Genomic DNA, 18,310 nt, shown 5'->3' with positions numbered 1-18,310 from the left:
CATCAAGAAGAGCAAAGTCAAGGGACCTGCCCGAGAGATCCAGTTCCTGGGAGTGAAATGGCAAGATGGACGGCGCCAGATTCCCACTGAGGTCATCAACAAGATCACAGCTATGTCCCCACCAACCAGCAAAAAGGAAACACAAGCTTTCCTGGGTGCCATAGGTTTCTGGAGAATGCACATTCCTGAGTATAGCCAGATTATGAGCCCTCTTTATCTGGTTACCCGAAAGAAGAATGATTTCCACTGGGGCCCTGAGCAGCAACAAGCCTTCACCCAGATCAAGCAGGAGATCGCTCATGCTGTAGCCCTTGGCCCAGTCAGAACGGGACCAGAGGTCAAGAATGTGCTCTACTCTGCAGCCGGGAACCATGGGTTGTCCTGGAGCCTTTGGCAGAAAGTGCCTGGGGAGACTCGAGGCCGACCACTGGGATTCCGGAGCCGAAGTTACAGAGGGTCTGAAGCCAACTACACTCCCACAGAGAAGGAAATCTTGACTGCCTTTGAAGGAGTTCAAGCCGCCTCGGAGGTAATTGGCACAGAAACACAACTCCTCCTGGCACCCCGACTACCGGTGCTGGGGTGGATGTTTAAAGGAAAGGTTCCCTCTACCCACCATGCCACTGACGCCACATGGAGCAAATGGATTGCCCTCATCACTCAACGCGCCCGTATTGGAAACCTGAATCGCCCTGGGATTTTGGAGATAATTACGAACTGGCCAGAAGGTGAAAACTTTGGTCTCACTGATGATGAGGAGCAGGTACAAGTGACAAGGGCTGAAGAGGCTCCACCATACAACCAACTACCAGCAGAGGAGACCTGCTACGCTCTTTTCACTGACGGTTCCTGTCGCATCGTAGGGATGAACCGGAAGTGGAAAGCAGCCGTATGGAGCCCCACACGCCAAGTTGCACAAGCTACCAAAGGAGAAGGTGGATCGAGCCAACTCGCCGAACTCAAGGCCGTTCAGCTGGCTCTGGACATTGCTGAAAGGCAGAAGTGGCCAAAGCTCTACCTTTATACTGATTCATGGATGGTAGCCAATGCTCTGTGGGGCTGGCTGGGAAGGTGGAGGAAGGCCAACTGGCAACGTAGAGGAAAGCCAATCTGGGCTGCTGATATATGGAAAGGCATTGCCTCTCGGGTGGAAAAGCTGACGGTGAAAGTCCGTCATGTAGATGCCCATGTCCCCAAAAGTCAGGCTAATGAGGAGCACCGAAACAACGAGCAGGTAGATCAGGCAGCAAAAATAGAGGTGTCAAAGATAGACTTAGATTGGCACCATAAGGGGGAGTTGTTCCTGGCTCGATGGGCTCATAATGCCTCAGGTCATCAGGGCAGAGATGCCACCTACAAGTGGGCACGAGACGGAGGGGTGGATCTAACCATGGACAGTGTTTCCCAGGTTATCCATGACTGTGAGACGTGTGCTGCCATCAAACAGGCCAAGAGAGTGAAGCCCCTATGGTATGGTGGGCGGTGGTCCAAGTACAAGTATGGGGAGGCCTGGCAGATTGACTACATCACACTGCCCCAGACACGCCAAGGCAAGCGCTATGTGCTGACCATGGTGGAAGCCACCACTGGATGGCTGGAGACTTTCCCTGTACCTCATGCCACTGCCCGGAACACCATCTTAGGCTTGGAAAAGCAAGTCCTGTGGAGACACGGCACCCCTGCGAGAATTGAGTCTGACAACGGTACCCATTTCAAGAACAGCCTTATCAACACCTGGGCCAGAGAACATGGTATCGAATGGATATATCATATTCCCTATCATGCTCCAGCTGCCGGCAAAGTTGAACGGTGCAACGGACTCCTTAAGACTACCCTGAAGGCACTTGGTGGGGGAACATTTAAAAACTGGGAAATTAACCTGGCAAAAGCAACCTGGATGGTCAACACCCGGGGGTCTGTCAATCGAGCTGGCCCTGCTCAATCAGAACCCTTACACGCAGTAGATGGAGATAAGGTCCCTGTAGTACATATGAAAGGTATTTTAGGGAAAACTGTTTGGATTAATCCCACCTCAGGCAAAGACCAACCCATTCGTGGGATTGTCTTTGCTCAAGGACCTGGTTACACTTGGTGGGTAATGCAGAAAGATGGGGAGACCCGCTGTGTACCACAGGGAAACTTGGTCTTAAGAGAGAACTGGGTGTAAGATTTCATGGTGTGCAGATGGAAATAGAATAAGGGGTGGATAATGTCCTGGGTTGTAAGATAAGCTTGTATTCTATTTGCCATCTGTTGAAGGCAAACCTGTTGGACAGGTTTTTGTTATCTCTCTCAGAGACAATGGTTTGCCCCGTAGAGGCAATGGTTTGTTTATACACTATTGACTGACTCACTGCCGGGCTGGTAAATGTAACACCATCCTATTGTGAGGGGTCCCACCCAGAGGGGGAAGCCAAGCACTCTATTATTGTTTAAAGGGGTAGCTTTTGGGGAGAGGAGGCAGCTGGCTCTCTCTCTTCGCGGGATTCCCAGGGAAGCAGCTCTCTTCGGCGGCTCTCGCAGCGAAGCAGCCGGAGCACGCTGAGGCGGCGGCAGCGGAGCTCGGAGGCAACCCCGGCACAGAGGAAGACCGGCCCCACTGCCACCAGATCTTCAGAGGAAAACTATACCCTTCTAAAGATCACCACTTCAGCTGCAATTCATCAACCATTTCAAGGGGAGCAATTGTCCCAGCAGAACTGCTACTGGCACCCCGACTCCTCAGGTTCTGGACTTTTTCACTGGTTTTGTTTGTACCGATTGCATTTGCCTTTTTAAATTGTTGTCTAGTTTTCTCCTAGTAAAGAATTGTTACTCCCATTCCCACATCTTTGCCTGAGAGCCTTTTAATTTAAAGATCCTGGTAATTCAGAGGGAGGGGGGTTTGCCGTTCTCCATTGCACAGGAGGCTTTAGCCCTCTTTCACAGACTCCTGTCTTGTCGAACCAAGACATCCTTTCAAGGATGCTTTGCCAAGGACCAAAGAAAAAAAACAGTTCAGTTTCTCATTTTTTGAGACCACAGCCCCCCCCATTTTTTTCCTCCTCTGGAAGAGGATCTCAGGAACAAAGATCTTTTTCTTTCTGAAGACAGAGGGCATCACCACACCCTCCTCGACTCTTCTCTGTTCACTCCACTCCTGTGTTGGTAGTCACTGAGGCAGGTCTCTTGGCTCACCTAACATCCTCCTAAAATTCAGTCTCTCTTGGAGAAAGAAAATTGGTTCAGTCTATGGTTAACTAGAAAAAGTCCAGCCAAAAGCCACTCCATCATCTTCCCCCACAATCTTCTTTCCCTAATGTCATGGTTTGACACTGGCACAATGCCAGCGCCCCCATGAAAATGTAACCTATCAATTGAATGCTGTGAAATGCAATCTAGAACAGAGCAAAGCAGGCCAAACTTAATAACAAGGGGAAAACTTTATTACACTACTACTACTACTACTACTACTATAAAGGGGAAAAAAAACCCACACAAAATTCGAAATGAAAACCTTTCAAAACATTCCTCGTCCCCCCACCGAATTCCAACAAATCACAGCAAGACGCATTTGGACCCTTAATCCAGTCTTCACCCTTCCACATAATCAATACTGAGTCCATCAGGGGAGAGAGGAGTCTCCCTTGCACCATAGACCCCCCAGGAAACACAGCTGCCACCTCTTGTGTTTCCATGTCACACATGGCACCACCCAAACACACCGGGCCAGTGTGACACTCTCCTCTCCATGTCACAGTGCTCTCACCACCATACATGGACAGAGACTTCTTATAGGGCCCTTTTAAGGATGCTTTGCCAAGGACCAACAGGAACAACAGTCCAGTGTCTCATTTTGGGACTACAGTCCCCCCCATTTTCCCCTGGGGCTGGGGATCGATGAACAGAGATCGCCTTCTCTTCTTCTCTGAAGACAGAGGGCATCCTCACACCCTCCTCCGCTGACCTCTGTTCATTCCTGAACTGGTAGTTGCTGGTGGAGTTTTTTGGCTCACCATTGCATCCCCCTAAAATGCAGTCTCTCTTGAAGGAGAAGTTGGTTCACTCTATGGCTAACAAGAAGAGTCCAGCCAACAGCCACTCGATCATCTCCCCCCAACCTTTTTCCCTAATAACTGAGGTCCCCAGGCTGTCTTTCATTCCTTCAAATTGAGGAGGAGCAATATTTCACAAAGCCTTCATTTCACAGGAAGGGGTTAAAATTCCCAGACTCCCCGGATGGCTGAAATCTCTCTGCCCAGGACGCTGTGCTGTCTCCCACGCTGGGCATCTTTTGCCCCCTCCACCTTCTCCTCTGCTGGCAAACTCCCAGGTCTCTGCAGGCTCTCTATCTCTTTTCCTCTGGGTTGGGGAGGGGAACAAAGACATCTCAGACGTTCTCCACCCTTCCGTCTGCAGGAACTGGCCCAGCTCGGTTCCCGATCCTTCACCCCCTGTCCTACCTCTGCAGGCCACATGGCTTCCCCTCTCCCACCCAGCTCGCCGCTGGGCAGGGGAGGTCTGCACCCTCCGATGACCGGAACAAAGAGAGCGAGTTCTCCTGGGAGTTCTGCTTTTAACCCCTCTGTGTTCTCAGAGGCATGTCCACCTTCAATTGGTCACCCCAAGTGTCAGTATCCAAACCTGACCCCTGACTGGACTGACCTCTTCCTTCCAAGAAAATTCTTTTCCCGTATCAAACCACGACACCTAACATCCCAGGTCCCAGGCTGTCTCTCTTCCTGTCTTTCAAACCAAAGAGGAGTAAAATTTCACAAAACTTTCATTTCTCAAGGAAGGGTTAAAAGTCCCAACTTCCTGGATGGCTCTTGCCCCAGGCTCCAGCTCCCATCACTGGGCACACTTTTCCCCTCCCTTCCTCTTCTGCTGGAGTACTGTCAGCACTGTCGCTGTCTCATTCTCGAGAGAGAGAGAGAGACTCTCGGGGGGACTGCAGACTTCCCAGATTTCTCCACCCTTCCATCTGCAAGGAGCCAGCTGGTTCCAGTCCCTCCACTCTTTGGCCTTACTGCAGTCAGGCCGTGGGCCTTCCCCTCCCCCACCCTGCCACGGGCCAGGAAGGGGAGAGTCTGCACTGCACTCTGACCAGAACCAAAGAGAGGAAGTTCTCCTGGGAATTCTGCTTTTAACCCCTTTGTGTTCTCAGAGGCATGTCCACCCTCAGTTGATCACCCCAAGTGTCAATATACAACCCTGACCACTGACTGGATTGACCTCTTCCTTCCGAGAAAATTCTTTTTCCATGTCAAACCACAGCATAGTCTTAACCTGGTTCAGAAGCGATTCTGCTTGAATGGGTGTTTTCACCTGTTCAACCAAAAAGTCGTGTAATGAGCAGGACAGGTGCTCTTGCTGCCTTGATACGAAAGAGCAGAGACAGAATTCTAGAAATGGATGGAAAAGAACCAGCAGGGATTAGTGTTCCTGTGAAAAATGAAGATCTAGAATGGCTGCTCAGACACTCCATTGCGCTGCAAGAAGCATTGTTAGGTTTCACAGGAGTGGTGCACAACAAACAACCGAAAAGCTTGATGTGGTATTTCATCAAACGTTATCAGTGGTTGGAAAGATCCTTGTGCTCACTGAAACCTGTTGAGGGAAAGACAGTTTTTACCGATTGTGGCCAAAGAACAAAAAGAGCTGTGTGCATTTGGCAACAACGAGGGAAATGGTTGAAACATTTAATCAAAGGAGATGCAAAAGATAGTCTACAAACCCTTGAGTTGAAGGCCGTGTGTTGGGCTCTCCAAACCTGGAACAAAGAACCACTCAATGTCATTTCTGATTCATTATATGTAGTTGGAATTGTGCAAAGGATTGAAGATGCACTTCTCAGAACTCAAAACCATTGTCTTGGAGAACTGTTCCTGCAGTTGCAGAGTGTGCTGAAACAGTGCCAGCATGTCTTTTGTATCATGCACATTCGAAGCCATCAATGTAACAGCAGTTTAGGAGAAGGCAACACATTGGTGGATGCTGCGGTCAGTTATGCTGTCCATGTTCCCCCACAGAATAAGTTTGAGAGAGCTCACAACAGCCATGATACATTCCATCAAAATGCAAGAGCCATGCACCGACAATTTCAGATCCCCATGAATGATGTACAAGGGATTGTCCATGCCTGTCCTCAATGTAGTCATTATAAGCCTGGCCTCGGACTTGGCACAAGCCCAAGGGGTCTGAAGGCTTTAGAGTTGTGGCAGATGGATGTAACTCGTGTTCCAGACTTTGGTAGGCTGAAATATGTCCACGTCACTGTAGATACCTACTCAAAATTCATTTGGGCAACAGCACAGACAGAGGAAAAGGCTCTGCATGTGAAAAGACTTCATTTGCCTGCTTTGCAGTGATGGGTGTGTCAGTGGAAATTAAGATTGACAATGCTCCATCTTATGTTAGTCAACAAATTGCTACATTTATGCAAAAGTGGGGGGTGAAACACACCACAGGAATCCCTCACTCATCTACAGGTCAAGCTATTGTAGAAAGGGCAAATCGTACCCTGAAAGAATATTTAGCAAAAGCAAAAGCAAAGTGATGAGACTGATGTATTTAATAGATTGTCAAAAGTATTATTTACTCTAAATTATTTGTGTTTGGCAGAAGGTAGAGAAGAACCTGCAGTTGTAATACACCACCAGGCAGTGAAAGAGGGAAGACCACAAGCAATTCCAGGACTTTATGTTTATCACAAGGACATGCAAACAGGTGAATGGCAAGGGCCAAGTCCTGTGTTGATAAAATGGTAGAGGTTATATGTGTGTCTCAACAGGTACTGGTCCAGCTTGGGCGCCAAACAGATTTAGACGTGCATGTCCACAAGCAGAGATACCAGCCAACAGTGATAACAATGTTGACGACAGCAACTTACCTGGAACATCCTGTGACAGATCTAGTTCTGATGAAAATTAACTTTGTAGAGTACAAGAAAAAAAGTTAGATAATCATAAGCATAACATTAAGTTTATCATAAATCATAGTTTATATTTAGAATTAAGTTTATTTCTCTTCTGTTAAACAGGGCAACCAAGAACATCGGAAATATGTGGTGGGTCAGAGTGTTTCTATTAATTAGTGTTTTAGTAACTAATGTATTTGGAATGCTTGACAATGACAACAGACAAAACATGTGGATCACTTGGGCCAAACAAACTGGGCAGGATTAATTCTGCCTGTCATTAACCACACCATCCAATCCTTTTCGTACTTGTTTAATTGGAGTTCCACTGGGTTCCATGGCAGAGTTCAAAGCTTGGACTCAGGCCAAAATTAAAACCAAAAAGTGTTCTGGGAGCGCAAGCTGTTGCAATTGTGCAAAATCTTTTATTTATTAATGTCAAACCTCAAGAATTTGATCTTTTGGGTTCTGTCCCAGGAAATTACTGTTTGATATTTGGATCTCATGCTACAAAACCAACACAAAAAGAAAGACAGCCAACAGATGACAACACTTGGTTGTCTCCCAGATCTCCATTGTGTTATAACTACTCAGAATATTGTAACAATTGGACACAATCCCTGATACCACCAAAAACTGCCCCAAGAAAACTGCCACCAGGAATTTTCCTCATTTGTGGGGATCGAACCTGGTCCGCAGTGCCCCAAAAAGCCATGGGAGGCCCATGTTACGTTGGTAAATTAACACTATTTGCTCCCACCATTCATCAGGTTCTTGGATTGCCCCAGAAACACCAAAGAGCCAAACGGAGTGTTCTCCAGTTAGACCCCAATTGTATAGATCAAGTATCATTGTGGGGGCGCACATCTGTAATACTTGCCTCAATTTTCTCCTCAGGAGTTGCTTCAGTGCAAACTCTCACATAATTGAAAACCCTGGCCTGCTGGACAGGAAAGCAAATTAATATTACATCTAAAATGTTAAGTGAGCTTGCCACCGATGTAGATAGCACCCCTCATGCAATTCTTCAAATATAGAGCTGCCATTGACTTCCTTCTTTTAGCACAAGGACATGGGTGTGAAGAATTTGAAGGCATATGTTGCATGAATTTATCTGACCATTCTCAATCAATTTACAAACAGTAAACACAACTGAAGGACAACATGAAGAAACTTGTTGTTGTAGGCACTCTGTTGGCAAATTGGCTCAATTCTTTAGGTTTTGCTGGTTGGGTAAAAGATTTAGTTCATTTTGATATTGTACTTATTCTTATTATTAGAATTATTCTAGTCTTTATACCTTGCTTATTACATTGCATGCAGAAAATGGTTTACCATGTGTCACGGCCAGGTGAAGGGAGCACACACCGATACGATGTAGGTTCCTAAACAAGCTCCGTTTATTAGCTGCTACACACGTTTATTTATACAGTATTTTACTTCCTTACACGCGATCATGCATAATATGATTGGATGGCCCGCTTTGTGCACGAGGCATGCATGCGGCTTATCTAACTTATAATTGGTGCATTATTTTGGCAATGCAAAGCGTTCTGCGGGTTTTATACATCCTGTTTTTGTCTCAACATATAGCCAGCTTCCCTTTTTCATGTTCCGCATTTCAGGGTCAAGGGTAGGTCGTTCTTCATAGTTTATTATAAACTTGTCCCATAGCCCAGGTGCGGCCCCCAACATCTCCCCCTCTTTTTTCAGTTAAGGCATCTGCTATTTGCTGCAAGCGTTGCATAATGCATTGCAATAAACATGGTCCGCAAAATAAGCAAAGCAAAATCCCAAGCACTGGTCCTGCAAACATCATTATAAGGCTTCGTAGCCAAGGACCTATTCCTAAACTTTTCAGCCATCCTGCTAAGCCTAAACCATCCTCCTTGGTTAGCTGTGAAGTTAACTGACTCAATGTCTTCAGTTGTTTGTGTATTGATACTGAATGGTCAGAAAGGTTCATGCAGCACATTCCTTCAAATTCTTCGCATCCATGTCCTTGAGCTAATAATAAAAAGTCAATTGCAGCTCTGTTTTGTAATGTGGAGTGCCTTACAGAATCAACATCAATTAATAAGTCAGAAATAGCCCTGGAGGTTGCATTAGTTTGTTTATCTAGCCAGCATCCTAATCTGTTTAGCTGAGCGAGTGCCCTGGTGCTAGCGGTGCCAGGGGCAAGGAAGGAGGCTGCAATTATAGCTTCTGGTGACCAAAATTTAACCTCTGAGTTGCAATCCTGAGTAAATGCATGTGCAAAGTGTTTGGCACGAATTCGAGAATACTGCCTGCTCATATTTAAGATCATGGATGTGTTGGGTGTCATCTATTACACCATAGTGCAACTAGTGTCGTTTGATGGATCCATTTGGTTTGTAAGCACCCCCCGCAATACAAAAGCACCCAAGCAGCACAATTACAATTCTGACAGTCGAGGCAAGCTAATCTTTTTGGCCCCTTAAAGCTAAAGGCTTGAAGTGTTGCGAGTAAGCTTAACAAACTGCTCAAAGATTGACAGTGATCGATCACCTTATCAATGCCAAAACTTAGCTGTCCTTTAAGTTCATCAAGTATTGGTTGTAAGGTGATTAACAGCTTCTTTTCAACTCTAATGAGGTCGTGTTCACTTAGCTGACTCAGTTGTCGCAGCTCTTGAGCCATGCATCAAAATGGCACAGTCTTTGTCAACAGCGAGGTTTTCTGGTTTGGGATGCTGTTCCTCCAAATCTTTGTGGCTAGTTTCTACATAGGGGCGGACCCACTTCGCAGGTACCCATCGAGGCCTGTCTTCCATTCCTGTGGAAATACAAGCATATCCCTGTCCCCAAGTCAACAAGGTAAATATTTGCTGATCCCATTTACCAGTTTTGGGGTCCCATACCTGTACCGGCGCCCCAAGAGGAACTTGTTTGTTAGAAAAATGTCTGATTATAGGAAGTTCTGTGTCCTTGTCATTAATAAAAATAGGATTTTTCCAATTTAGCACAAAACATGCTTTAGCAACTAACTCGTGTGGGGTAAGGAGGACCTCGCCCTCTTTTTTCAAAGCTTGGACTAACCGTTTAATGTCTTGGTGACGCCGCTCCACGATGCCTTGTCCCGTGCTATTGTAGGGCACACCGGTAACGTGCATGATGTTCCATTGCTTCAAAAACTCCTCACTATATTTCACCACGTAGATGGGCCCATTATCAGTTTTTATTTCACGAGGAACACCTAGAACAGCAAAAGCTTGCAGCCAGTGTACCTTTACCACGCGAAAAGCTGTCGTTGTCATTGCGGTTGCCCATACAGCGTGGCTGTAAGTGTCCACAGATACATGTATATACTTCAGTCGGCCAAAAGGTGGATATTCAGTGGCATCTGTCTGCCAAATTGTCCCGGGTTCAATGCCACGAGGGTTAACTCCCTGGGACTGTAAGGGGACTACTCGTGCACAGTCTGGACAAGAGGCCACAATGTTTCGTGCTTGTGACTTGGAAATTCCATAGTCTTTCTGCAGGCCGCGCGACGACTGGTGAAAAAACTCATGAGTGTGTTGTGCCGCCTCAAAGCCCTTTAAGGTTATTGGCCCTGCTACAGCATTATCGATAATTGCATTGCCTTCTGTAAAGAATCCTGGGATGTTAGTATGGCTTCGCATGTGAGTGCACCAGATGCAATGGCTCCTTTCTTCTATCAATCCCTTCATTCGAATTACCAATTCTAATATTTCGGCTGTGCCTATTTTCCCCAATTTTGCATGGTCAATTCGTTTTAATAAACCAATGGCGTACTGTGAATCTGAGATCAAATTCAGTGGTTGATGCAAGAACTGCGTTAATGCTATAACAATAGCTTTTAATTCCAAAACCTGAACGGATTGCCCTGCATCAGTCCAAATTTTTGTTTCCCACTTTCCCTTAATCTTCCATGCAAATCCATACTTTCCAGTTCTCCCACTAGCATCTGTGAAGACAGTAAGTGCCTTATCAATTGGTTTTTCTTTCAATATAGGGGTTCTAGCAATAATGGCTGTGGTTTTAAAAAGAGGATGAGAAGGGTAATGAACAGAGATTTGGATTCCATTTACAGCCAAGGCAAAAGTCATGGATGAGAGTGACCACTCTTGAATTAGCTCCGATGTTTTCCAAGGCAAAATGTACAATGCAGGGTCTATTCCGAATACCAATCGAACTCGGTCCTTCGCTTTCAACAATAGGACCCCAATGTATTCCTGTGGGGCAGTTACTGAAGCAGCCAATTGATAGGGTGGAAATACCCACTCTAAGACACATAACCTTTTGACCACCTCTTGAGCAATGATCGCAGAGTGACTATGTTCAGGGCCGTAAACAATAACAATCACAGGGTAATTAGGTTCATATCGATATACCTGTTGTTGCGTTACTTTTTGTTCAATATCCTGTAGGGTCCTTTGTGCACCAGGTGCTAAAGTTCGAGGCTCTGCAGGATTTGTTGTATCCTTCAATAGTTCAAATAAGGGAGCTAAATCTTCATTGGTCACTCCACACCAAGTGTGGATCCCCTGTATATCCCCCACCAATTTTTGCAAATCATTTACAGTATTGACATTGTTATGTATCTTGAGTTTCCCTTGTCGTATCCGTGTCTCAGTTACCATCATTCCCAAATACAACCATGGGCTACCTCTTTGTACTTTTTCAGGAGCGATGTGCAGGCCATATTTTGACAACACCTCGATTAATGCCTTCTCCATCTTCTGAGTTATACCCTCCTGACTAGCTATCAAGATATCATCCATATAATGATACACTATTACCTGAGGGTGGTGTTTTATCCACTCTTGGATGGCTAAATCAACATATCATTGGCAGATTGTAGGTGAGTTACGCATGCCTTGTGGCAGGACCGTCCATTCATACAGTAATGCTGGGCGAGAGGTATTTTTCTGGGGTACACTAAATGCAAATCGCTCCATGTCCAGTGGGTGTAAAGGAATAGAAAAGAAGCAATCTTTTAAATCCACTATTAACAAATACCAGTCCCGGGGTAAGGCTACTGGGGAAGGCAAGCCTGGTTGTAATGCACCCATAGGTTTCATTACTGCGTTGACCGCTCTTAGGTCATGTAATAATCTCCACTTCCCTGATTTTTTCTTGATTACAAACAGGAGTATTCCATTCACTAAATGATGGTTTGATATGCCCAAGTTTTAACTGTTCCTCAACCAATTCAGTCAGAGATTGCAGCTTTTCTTCAGACAGCGGCCACTGAGGTATCCAAACCAGAGTATCTGACTCCCATTGGATCTTTACCACTGGCAACCTCTGCTCTTCAGTGGCCGCTGCTAAAAATCCTGTGTTTGTAATGTCATGCCCCATTGAGCCATGGCATCCCTTCCTAAAATCCAGAGAGGTGTATGCATAACATAAGGGCGTACCCATGCCTGTCTCTGCTCTTGTACATCCAGTATTTGAGCATGTTGTACACTTTGTAAAGTCTGTGATTCACCACCTATTCCACTAACCATGGTAGCAGTAGTTTGTAAAGGCCAATGTTCAGGCCAAGCTGCTAGGGGAACAATCGTGACATCTGAGCCGGTGTCAAGCATCATTTCTACTTCTTTGTTTTGTAATTTTTCTTCCCCTCTCATTATCAATACCTTTCACAAGGGCCTATCTTTTTGTATAGTTGTGGTAAACATTACTAGCGGGCCGGCTGTATTTCCCGTACTCCCAAAGGCTCCCGTTCCCCTTTTCTCTGCTTTTGCCACTGGTACTTGAGAACGGAAAGGAATAAGTTGTGCTATCCTGCTTCCTTGGTTAATTGTAATAGGCGGTGCAAAGATTTTAAGCATTATCTTTATAACTCCTTCATAGTCTGCATCAATTAATCCGGGCAGTACAAATATTCCCTGCTTACTTGCCTATGAACGGCCAATCAATAAAGCACTTAATCCCTCCCCCAATGGTCCAGAGGCTGTGGAATCTACCACAGTCACCTCACTAGTGGTAATAGTTACGGTTCTTGCCACGGCCAGATCGATTCCTGCGCTCCCAGCTGTGGCGGCGGCGAGTTCACGGAGGCAGCCGCGACTTGTCTTGTTCCAGTTGGGTATTTCGGAGCTGCGCCCAACTCATGGCTCTGGGGGTTTCCCGGAAGGGGGGTTCCATCCTTCTTAAAGCGTGATCGACACTCAGCAGATCTGTGGCCAAACTTATCACAATGATTACAGGTACCCATAAACACCCCACTTCGCACATTCCCTCCCCTTTTATTGGGGCATGATTTCTTTAGGTGCCCCATTTTCCCGCACAGATAGCATGCGCCTGGTCCCTTGTCTCCTTTTCCTAGCCCTCCTCGCTTTAGTGCTGTAGCGCTAGCTACGGCATGGATATTGGCCTTTTGCTTTTCTTCCTCCCAGGGTGCCTTTGAAGAGATGTCCACCATTTGTACTATGGATGCGCCTTGAGGAAGGGTTGCTATTAATTTTTTACAGGTTCAGTTTGCGTTTTGTGTGGAAACTTCCTTAACTAATGTCATTTTAACGTCTAGGGATAGATCGGGGGTATTATCAATTGATTCTCTTATGCGATCCATAAATGTTAGAAATGGTTCATTCTCCCCTTGCTGTATCTGCAAATAGGGGGGGCTAGGCTTGCCCATTTGCGGCAAAGCATGGAAAGCCTCTAAGGCAGCAGCCTTGCTTTGCAAAAGCACCCTGGCTGGAAGAGCGGCTTGCCTCTGTGGATCCCTATATTCACCACTTCCCATCAGCATACTGAGAGTCACAACCCTAAGGGGGTCCCCATTAGGGAGTTGTAAATTCTCTAGTTGCATAGCCTCCAGCCGTTCCTGTTATTTTACCAAAAATAAAGTGTAAGCTGTTGGCCCTATCAGAGTTTCCATAAGCATCCTGATGTCAGCAGGCACGAGCTCTTGGTATTTCATGAATGCAGTCAATTGCCTACGTACTGCCGAATTATGTAGCCCAAATGCCATGATATTCTGTTGCAGCTTGGATACCAAACCCCATTCTAAGGGAGCCCACTCTGGCCCATCTACTGTGGCCCGTACTGGAGCTGATATTATCGGTTCAAGAACCACCTCTCCACTTAAATTTCCCTGAGTAATGAACCCCTTCCAGCGACGCCGTGGATCAAAGGTCGGATCCCTTGGTGGTTCTGGGGCCTGTCTAAGATCTCTTCCTGGCAGCTTTCTGTTCATGCCACTCAATCTCTCAAACCCATTGTCATCATACCCCTTCCCTCTTTCTTCTCTCAACATCCCTGCTTCTAATTCCTCCTCTAGTTCTTGTTTTTCTTCTTCCGTTAAGCCCTCGCCTGCTCCTAATAACCGCTTCAGTTCTTTGTGTCCCTCTGATATAGATAACTCTCTTTGTCGTATCACTCTAATTAACCCTTCCCTGCTGCCCCAGTTCCTCTTTACTAACTTCGTTATTTGGTCTTCAATGTTTAAAATTCCTGCTTTTACTGAATCCAGAGCTTCGTCATACAACTGCCCTCGTCTGTCTTTGCTTCCTTGTCCATCATTATCCTTAACAGCAGTAATTAAATCTGTCATGTGTTGTCGCTGTTTCCTCAGCTCTTCCACCAAGTCCTTGTAAGGATTAACAGGACCAGGGGTCCTGCTATCCTGCATTTCTTCAGGATTCCCTGGTAGGGGTATTTTTTCTGGCTGTGTTTCCATGGCTTCAGGCTCAGGGGGTGGTGTTGGCTTTCTTGCCGCTTCAGCAGCAGGGTCCCAGGGGATGATAACATCATCGAAAGCCCCCTTATGTACTGGAGCAGTGACTTTCCCAGGAGGAGCATAAGGGGGTGCAGGCTCATGGAAGGGGCCCCACTCCATTAAATCCTCTTCCCCATCATCCTGGTCTTTAGATGCTTTAGACAGTGCATCTTGTAGCGCAGCAGCAATTTCTGTGTCTGCATGTACTTGGTCAATCATAAGCCGTACTGCACGATAAGTCCGGGCCAACTGCTTACTTCCCTTAGAGCCTGTCTGCACACTCTCCCATAGCTCCTCGCCAATCTTTGCCCATTGTTCTCGGGAAAATAATTGTCCTGTAGTCGTGAGCAACCCCCTTCGCCTACACCAAAGTAAAAAGTCTGTCAACTCCTGGCGAGGGATGGAATGTCTTGTCTTCTTACTAAGACTCAATAGTCCATCCACAGTTGCTTTTTCAATCACTGATGCAGCGGAACCCATCCCGTCCAGACCGCAGTCTGCCTGACTCATCGGTCAGCCGTAGCCACGTCTTCTTCTTAAGTCTCCTGCTTCTCTCGAGCAGCCGGGATTTTCACCTTCTCTCGTCCGCTTGTCCGTCCTGGATCACGTCGGGCTCACCAGAATGTCGCGGCCAGGTGAAGGGAGCACACACCGATACGATGTAGGTTTCTAAACAAGCTCCGTTTATTAGCTGCTACACACGTTTATTTATACAGTATTTTACTTCCTTACACGCGATCATGCATAATATGATTGGATGGCCCGCTTTGTGCACGAGGCATGCATGCGGCTTATCTAACTTATAATTGGTGCATTATTTTGGCAATGCAAAGCGTTCTGCGGGTTTTATACATCCTGTTTTTGTCTCAACATATAGCCAGCTTCCCTTTTTCATGTTCCACATTTCAGGGTCAAGGGAAGGTCGTTCTTCATAGTTTATTATAAACTTGTCCCATAGCCCAGGCGTGGCCCCCAACAACCATGCCTTCAAGTCGATCTGGGTAGCTCAAAAAGGAAAAGAGGGAATTGTTGTAGGATTTCTGAGGGACAGAGGACCAGATTTGTATTTGGAGTAAGGATTGAGCTACCCTCTGGCTGGGCCTCAGATTAGCGGCCTTGGTGGGGCCTGTGAAGCCTTTTGCGTAGTAAGTAACTAGTTGTTGCGCAGTTAGAAATTACTTTAAGGTAACCACAGTGTTAATAGGCTTTCTGGGTGTGAATTAGTGTAGAACTGCAGCGTGAAACTCTTGCCACCTTGAGACAGGGACAAACAATGTTTGCTGACCAATGATAGCATGTTCACAATCTGTAAACTATATTGAAGTGTATAAAAACTGCCATCTTTTAGACAATAAATGGGGAACATAGCTTTAACCATATTGGCTTGACCTGCGTTTGTCCAGTCCAGTTTCCCTCATATTATAAGAAGTCCCTAGCTTCTCACCATCACTGAGTGCTTCTGTGCTGGACATGTTGAAACTTCAGTATGATCTGAAGTCCAAGGCAGCAAAGTGGCATCACCATCGACATTGCTAACATGTTTTTCTCCATCCCTTTAGCAGCAGAGTGCAGGCCACAGATTTTTTTCACCTGATATGGCATCCAGTAGACAGGATGTTTTGCTCTGCTACAGCGCTGGCTCTGCCACACGGCCCAGCTGGCTCGGCCTGCAGTGCGTCTAGGCTTAGATTCTGGCGCCGCTGAGTTCCAACTAGGGCTGGTGGGCCAGGAGAGCTCTGGCTCTGCTGAGGGCAGAGCTGAGCCAGGCTCTGCTCCAGCCGTGAGCCACTGAGCCATCCTGCTGGTGCTGTGGAAAAATCATGCAGCTGAGAACAGAGGCGGCCCTCCAGCCCTGCACATAAAGCAGCCCTGCAACTGGAATTGACCATGGCAGCGGCCAGAAAACAGCCATGTCACCCGGCAGAGATCACATGATCATCCACAGGCCCAGGTGAGATATTAACTCTTTCAGTGTACAGATAAAACTTGCAGACATCAATCCTCTCTCAAGTGAGAGAAAAAGGAAAGGGTGAAGACATGTAAAGAAAACAACATGGAGGCACCAAGGTCAGTGAGGAAGGAGTCAAATCCCAGATGGGAGGAGAATGAGGAGATGCCTTAGTCTTGGGCTGAAATTCTCTTGTAAGGCTATGGTGAAGATATAATTGATACATCAGACTCTTTTTTTCCCCCCTGTAACTCATGGAATGCATTGGGTGGGGTGTAGTGTTCTAACCACAGCTGTGAGCAGAGGCATCTGTGTTGAAGCAAGCAGATGTTGAAGTAGATGTGATCTAATGAGACACTTGAACAGAGAGAGGAGAGAGAAGAGATGATGAGATGAGATGAGATGAGATGAGATGAGATGAGATGAGATGATGATGAGATGAGATGAGATGAGATGAGATGAGATGATGAGATCAGATGAGAAACCTGGCCCAAGGGATGGGAGGAAAAAACCTCTGTTCCCAGAGATAAAAGAACTTTTGTTTCTACATTAGAACAGCTCATCCTTAAAATTGCACCCCAATAAACTGAAATGACCCATGGTGGTAATTGTGGGAAGAGTACCAAACCATGGGAGGGACTTCAGGATTGCAGATTTCCGGATGGCTGCTATTCATGAAAATTAAAACCATTAGAGAACTGTTTCTTGTGGAAACGTTTCCATGGCATTGCAGGAGAGACTCCTCTTCCTAAGCAAACTAAGAAAGACTATTCTAGAAGTGGTAAACTGGCTGAAAAGACCAAATTTTTTCTCTTTACATTTTCAGTCGGAAAGGAAAGAAGATTTTTTGGGGAGGAGAAGAGTTCTGAAGGTTTATTCTGATTCTTATTATTCTTCTTTTAGTTCTGTTAATAAAGTTTTCTTTATACTCTTTAAAGTTTTGAGCCTGCTTTTGCCCTTCTCCTAATCCTTATCTCACAGCAGAAAATTAGTAAATAATTCTAGTGAGTGGGCTGGCACTTGGTCAGTGCTCAACTGTCCTGGTTTGTAAGATAAGCTTGTATTCTATTTGCCATCTGTTGGAGGTTGGGCAGGTTTGTTATCTCTTCCAAGAACAATGGTTTGCTCCGAAGAGGTAATCGTCTGTTAATGGGCCATTGACTGACTCACTGCAGGCCTGGTAACGTAACACCATCCCATTGTGAGATGCTCCACCCAGAGGGGGAAGCCAAACACTCTTTTATTGTTTAAAGGGGTACCTTTTGGGAGACAGAGCAGCTCTCTCTCTTTGCGGGATTCCCAGAGAAGCAGCTCCTTCGGCGGGACTCCCAGAGAAACGCCCGGAGCGCGGTGAGGCGGCGGCGGCGGAGCTCGGAGGCGGCCCCGGCGCAGAGGAAGACCGGCCCAACTGCCACCAAATCTTCAGAGAAAACTATACCCTTCTAAAGATCACCACTTCAGCTGCAATTCATCAGCCACTGCAAGAGGAGCAGCTGTCATTTCAACTGGACTGCTACCAACACCCCGACTCCTCAGGGTGTCAGGTTGTGGACTTTATCACTAGTTTTGTTTGTACCAATTGCATTTGCCTTTTTAAATTGTTATCTAGTTTTCTCCTAGTAAAGAATTGTTACTCCCATTCCCATATCTTTGCCTGAGAGCCTTTTAATTTAAAAATCCTGGTAATTCGGAGGGAGGGGGTTTACCTTCTCCATTGCACAGGAGGCTTTTGCCCTCCTTCACAGATTCCT

The 18,310-nt window shown here is 46.3% G+C and overlaps 2 pseudogenes; one reads left to right on the top strand and one right to left on the bottom strand.

Annotated features, from left to right (window-relative positions):
- The first annotated feature begins 7,235 nt into the window (after positions 1-7,235).
- On the top strand, positions 7,236-8,615 carry LOC146763130 (syncytin-A-like; annotated as a pseudogene).
- Positions 8,616-12,880: 4,265 nt separating this feature from the next.
- LOC146763129 (uncharacterized) lies at positions 12,881-15,121 on the bottom strand (annotated as a pseudogene).
- Positions 15,122-18,310: the final 3,189 nt, after the last annotated feature.

This window comes from Lonchura striata, chromosome W (assembly GCF_050655825.1).
Source record: "Lonchura striata isolate lonStrDom1 chromosome W, ASM5065582v1, whole genome shotgun sequence".
Lineage (NCBI taxonomy): Eukaryota > Metazoa > Chordata > Aves > Passeriformes > Estrildidae > Lonchura > Lonchura striata.
Note: the sequence above shows the minus strand (reverse complement) of the source record. Positions and strands in the feature narration are given on the sequence as shown.